A 6,806-nucleotide genomic window follows, 5' to 3' on the forward strand; every position below is an offset into this window, starting at 1 on the left:
ATTTAATTGTTTAACGACACTTAATAGAACAACGTTGATTTGTGGAACTTCCATAGAAACAGAGCAGAGACTGTATAATACACTGTATAGCACTGTATTGTATAGTCAAATTTGAATATAACGTGGACAAAAGCTGCCTTCTTTCTATCTGTTAAAGATCAACAGCTCAGTGATTTACGCCTATCTGCTCGCCAAAAAAGCTGGTATTGTGTTTCCTGAATCCTTACATTCAGGCATTCAAATTAAACTTAATTAAAAAACATGTATTTTTTTCTCCATTTCCTACCAATGTATGATGCTTGCATGAGGGAAACATCCCAAAACAATAGCACCCATATAATTGTTGCTGTTTTGAGTATTTATTTTCTTATGCAAGCATCATGCAACCATGCAAAAGCAATGAAACTATATCTTACATTAGTAAAGCGGTCCTCTGATGTGCATGTCACAAAACATTTAAGTGAAAGTGCATGTATAACAATATAGGCATAATAATGATTGTGATAATGATAATGACAATTTAATTTGGAGGGAGTGGGGTTGGGTAAGTGTAGATGAGCCCTATGACCTAAAAGTCTGCCATGACTGGGCCTCAGGTCAAAGAAGTTTGAGAAAGGCTGGTTTACATAACCTGCATCAGATTGAGGTTTGCAGTGATGCGCCTAAAGGCACGGGTTGAGGACCCAGTCAGTTACGTCACAATATGCACATTTGTTTAAATTCATACCTACGTAATCACCATGACCAAAATTTTACTTTTTTTTTTTTTTACTTTGAATCTTGAAAAAAAAAAATATTGACCTACCTACCTTCTACTCCATAGAAATGCATGGGGCTAGTTTGTCACGCCAATATGGCCGTTATCTACACATATCCCACCCCTTCCTCGGCAAAACGTCGACATGTGAATACATTGAGCCAATCATATGGTGTGTTGTGAAGACATCGTGCCAATCATGTGTTGTGATCTCGCCCGCTGGAGCAAGATTGGTGTCGTGAAGCCTTGCGCGCACGCGGTTCGACAAAGACTGTGCCCGATGAGTGCCCATAAAACGTTGGTATCTTGACGCCCGAGTGGAGGGACTTGCCTAAAAGGACTTTGGTTCAAGCAGACGTAGGACTTTCATGTACTTCGATCAGGGGGAGGGGGCGTGGCACTGTGCCAATGCCACGCCCCCCGCCCCCGAGAAAAACAAAGTCTCACTCCTTGCAAACTTCAAAACTTGAGAGCCCTGGTCATGAACAACTGATGCTAATTATCTGGGAAACATTCTTAATAGCAGCAGTCATGTTGTCATTGTTTGTGTCAAACAAGTTGTGGATTTGTTGTAACATTAAAAGATGACTTACTCTGTGCTGAAACCATGAACTGATGCTCGAAGCTCCAAGGTGAACGAAACTTGGAAGAAGTAGGTAACAGGTTCACGTTCAATAATTCACGTTCAACAATTCCAGGATATGCGTTTTTCATTGGTTGTTGCGTTAAATCTTACCCAGATACAATACAGTTATTTTTTGATTGGCTATTGTGTAGCCCCTCTCGTTATTTTTGATTGGCTAATAAGTGGCAGGCTCAACTCCAGGGGAGACGCTTGATTCCTGCCGGTTCCATAGTGAGAGCGGCGCTGCCAGAGACATTTTGAAGCTGCCGCAGCATATTAAATATATAAAGTTTTTCTGCGTGAGAAATACAATGTGTGGCAGGAGAGCGTGACAAAAGACTGAAATGAGTGACTGTCACGCTCAATGCGTGACACTTGAGAGCCCTGCATCAAGATAACCAGAGCTGATAGCAGTGGAATCTCTGGTCGTTATACTCAGATTATCTCAATAACATCATCTCTTATCCTTCTTGGGTCTTGGATGCAAGAATAAATAAACACAGCACCTGGCCTTTTACAGAAATGTCAAGGGTATGTGTTTCAACCCAAACATTGTCAAAGACACCATTGAGGGACAGGCCTGAAACAAACAATTTGTCACCTGCAAGTTTATATCAAAGCAACAGCAAAGGCACCACATCTCTAAATGTCAGATTTCAATTTTACTTGCACCCCACCTTTTGATGGATGGGCCAATCGAATTACTTAGTTACAAAATACTTTCTCCCACCATAACAGCATCTTGGCTGGGGCAATGATAGATCCTCCAATTTTTTGGCTTGTTGAATCGCACAATTGCACGTAGCCTATCTGTTCCTTACTGATAGATAACAGATGGATTGCATGGGTTCCCACCCCACCCATCCCTGTAGGACTTGATTGTCAATCCATCAGATTCCATTCCCCACCAGTGTCACCTAATGGAAGGAATTGTCACCCCAGGCTTATGAATGACACTTTCATGAGGGAAAGGGCCACGTTATGGAGAAAGAGAACACCCACACACTATCTATATCTTCCGTTTCACGTGAGTTCATAACTATTGAACTGTCAGCACCTCTCATTTAATAGGAATACATTATGGGCTTGACCTCTGACCCCTAATCCCTCAAACATTACTGGACATCATCAACTCAGTGGCGCAGTAGAGCTCCATGATCTGACCACCAGACAAATATGCTGTCATCTTATCTCTCACAGTTCATTGGTCAAAGCCTGTAGTGACCCTGGTGACAGTGTGTTAAATGAATGTGAAAGGTTTTCTATATTGTTAAAGTGTAAGTTCAGTGTAAATTGACCCATAGCCTTGTTGTATAAGCTCACCACATGCAGCCCATCGGAAAAAGAATGAGACAATTTGGGACAACGTAGGCCAAGTTATGGACAGACAGCTTAAAGCAGACCCATGGGGCAGTGGGGAGCAGCCCCCATGGGTCTGCTTTAAGCTGCCTGTCCATAACTTGGCCCATGGGTCTGCTTTAAGCTGCCTGTCCATAACTTGGCCCATGGGTCTGCTTTAAGATGCCTGTCCATAACTTGGCCCATGGGTGTGCTTTAAGCTGCCTGTCTATAACTTGGCCCATGGGTCTGCTTTAAGCTGCCTGTCCATAACTTGGCCCATGGGTCTGCTTTAAGCTGCCTGTCCATAACTTGGCCCATGGGTCTGCTTTAAGCTGCCTGTATATAACTTGGCCCATGGGTCTGCTTTAAGCTGCCTGTATATAACTTGGCCCATGGGTCTGCTTTAAGCTGCCTGTCCATAACTTGGCCCATGAGTCTGCTTTAACTTGGCCCATGGGTCTGCTTTAAGCTGCCTGTCCATAACTTGGCCCATGGGTCTGCTTTAAGCTGCCTGTCCATAACTTGGCCCATGGGTCTGCTTTAAGCTGCCTGTCCATAACTTGGCCCATGAGTCTGCTTTAACTTGGCCCATGGGTCTGCTTTAAGCTGCCTGTCCATAACTTGGCCCATGGGTCTGCTTTAAGCTGCCTGTCCATAACTTGGCACATGGGTCTGCTTTAAGCTGCCTGTCCATAACTTGGCCCATGTTGTCCCAAATTGTCTCAGTCTTTTTCCTATGGGCTGCATGTGTTGAACTTGAACAACAGGACTGTGGGTCAATTTACACTGAACTTACACTTTAAGGCATGGACTCTTGTTTACCACTCTATAATTCCTTATGAGGAGCTGGAAGCTAAAGATGGGTTGTGTGGAGATCTCTCTCGCTGTAAGATCTCACAAGCACAGATCACCTTGGTCACTGTACTGATGTAGAGTGCTGACCAGTGGAATAAGCCATTGGGGCCACATCATTCCCTGACGCGTTGTCAAGGTGCCCAAACCATCAGGGTGTACATCTGAATCAGAAAACACAAGTCGGGTTGACTGGTGTTGTCCCCTTGTCTGACAAATTACACCCTTAATTAAATTTGTATTTTTGTCCTGCAGAGAAAATGGTTTCCAATAATAGTTTGTTTTTGAATGTGAACAATTATTATTAAGAATGATCTCAGACCTACCTGCTCAGTGGAGAGCACCCCAAGGCCGAGGAGAGAGAGCGAAAGAGAGAGAGAGAGAGAAAGAAAGAGAGTATAGTATATTTGGAGAAAATCAATTTTAATAGTGAGATCAATACATGATTCAGTTCATAGTCCTTTAAGACGTCACAGCACAAACAAAAATGACCTTCAACTAAGCTATGATTACTACGGTGACCGCCTGCTGCTGCCTGGCCTAATGTTGCTGTAAGGAAACACAATGATCTTCGGCTCCTGTTACAATTAGATTGAACAGCTTATTGCTGCAGTGTTTTCCAAGAACACTAAATGGCAAAATCAATGGGAACTAAAGCCCACAGATAGGTAGTTCTCCCCTTGCTTGCCTTGACTGTTTGAGTTATTATCCATGATTTTAGTTTTATTCCTCATGTTATTTTCTCATACGTGGTGACTTCTGAAATGTTAAACTCTAATGTCATGTAATTGTCTGAACAGGTGAAATGTAATATAAGAAAACCTGCTGCTTAAAGCACTGTAAAGGAAGAGATGAACAGGTCCACAGAATATATAGATTGTCAACAAATGTTTTTACTGATATTCAATGCTTTACTCATTTTCGTGCGTAGTTAACCTAACCTAATTCTGTACACTTTTTGCATAGTCAAATCACCCTCACTGTTGTAATGTATAAACTGCAACTTGTGGTCGTGTTCAGCTGTTCCTATTGCAGTTAATAAACCCACACGCCTGAGCCTAAAGTAACCAAAACAATAACACCACACGGTAGCCTATGACCATATTGTTACAAGCCACACCACAAACTCGATCTTTTCGCATCACCACCCACGTCTGGGTGATGCGTTGCTTCCCAGTGATTTTCTCATCCATTTGTGTAGTGCAGTACTCCTACTGGGAAATCTGATACCATTAGGCTTCATCCGTAATCCCCCCCCCCTTTTTACATCCGTGTGTGTCATCTTTGTTTTGTTTGATGGGTGCAACATATCAGATTCTTTCAATAAACTCAAATGCAATGATGATGCCCTTTACTGTGAGCATTAACTGATGATTATTGTTGAACATACCTTCAAAAACACATTACTCACACAATTTTGTGTGGTCATTCTGAGCCACATGTGTGGGTTCAGGCTTGATCTTTTAAGCAAATTGTTTTAATTGATTATTGCTATAGTGGTAATGACCCATTTAATTTGAGGGTTGTAAACAAGGTTGGTGAGCAAGTACCCGTAAGTGCTTGTTTCCTTTGAAGAAAAAAAAAAGTGGACGTGGTCACATGTTGGTGTGTAACTAGACCGTAGTTTCTCATTCCACTGCCACCTCTGCACTGTGCTCGGGTAGAAATTTCCATCATGCTAAAATGGAGGGAGTACAATTCATTACTTCCGTTACACTTGAGTGGCAAGCATGGCACCATGGGATTTACTTGGTATAGGTAGAATTGGATTAGAATTAGTTTGCATCCATTGTAAACAAATCAATTTGACTCATGCACAAAAAGCCTTAGAACGCAGATTGCCCCGGCATGCTGGGGGATCATCCCCTTTCGTTAAAAGGGAAATAGTATGTATTAATTTTGGGCCAGGATGCTGCAATATGTCTCTCTCGACAGTTCTCAGACACACTAGGAAGCTTTTAACTGTGTGATGGATGCTTTTTCATCATAGACCTATTACAACTCAAGCTGAACAAATAACACCTAAATGTTCAAGGTATTTTATCCGTTGTATAGGTTAGTGCCTGCCATAACCATGCGGTTTATGTTACTGCTGGTGTGGCTGGAGCTTTATTTTTTATTTTATTTTAAGTTATTTGGCCCTATGCACCTTTTATTGGGCTTGAGCATCTGATGTTGTACAGAAACTCCAGTAAAGAGATTAATAATATAATATATGTGAGGATATTAATCCTTAACGATGCAAACACATCGCCTTAAAGACTTAGAAGGGGAGCATCTGTTGCCATTGTTGGCGAAATTGATTCAAAGAGGTCAAAAAACAATCCTACACCCACCCCCTTGTTGTTCTGTCCTCGACCCTCACGGTCTTCAGATGGAGGGAAATGTCTCATTAAAGTGAAGTGCGAAGCCACAAATTGATTGCTCGTGTTGTGGACTGAGTTATAAAGGTGTTCTGGGCCAGCCACGTAATTTTGTTTAACTTCCCTTGTTTCGTCCACACACCAGCTGTTTCTCCTGTGGGGTACTGCTTTGTGTGTGTGTGTGTGTGTGTGTATATATGTGTGTTTGTGTGTAATGGGGGATGTTTCACTTTAGGAGGTCTAAGGAGAAAAAAACATGAAGTTTAAGAGGAATAAAATAGAGGAAAGACTCAAGACACTCAGAAGGGTTGAGTGGTTGACAAATGGCCGCCGCTGCCACATTTTCAGTACACACGCTTTCACCACATTTATTCCCTCACATTACGAGTGATGGTGGTGTCCAAGGCAGATGCAGGTTCAGCCAGCGATTTCTACACCCCCGTGCTTAAATTGACACATTGCAGTCGTGGCAAGCGAACGACTCAAAGCTGGAGGGGGCGCGGGAGCTGAGGAGGAGATCGGAGGAGGGTAGCGACTGCATCAACCCTGGGTGCTGTACACTGTAAATAACGGGGTGGAGGGTGTGACTCCAGCAGCCGCCCGCTGGATGCAGTCAGGGGCACCAGCCTCGGGAGCGAGGCGCCATCCAGCACGGGCGATGGAGCGAGGCTCTACCTCTCTCAACAGAGTGGTGACACACACGCACACACACACACACTCCATCCAGCACGGGCGATGGAGCGAGGCTCTTCCTCTCACAACAGAGTGGTGACACACACGCACACACAGACACACACACACACACACACACTCCATCCAGCACGGGCGATGGAGCGAGGCTCTTCCTCTCACAACAGAGTGGTGACAC

This window comes from Alosa alosa, chromosome 21, assembly GCF_017589495.1.
Source record: "Alosa alosa isolate M-15738 ecotype Scorff River chromosome 21, AALO_Geno_1.1, whole genome shotgun sequence".
In the NCBI taxonomy this organism is placed as follows: Eukaryota; Metazoa; Chordata; class Actinopteri; order Clupeiformes; family Clupeidae; genus Alosa; species Alosa alosa.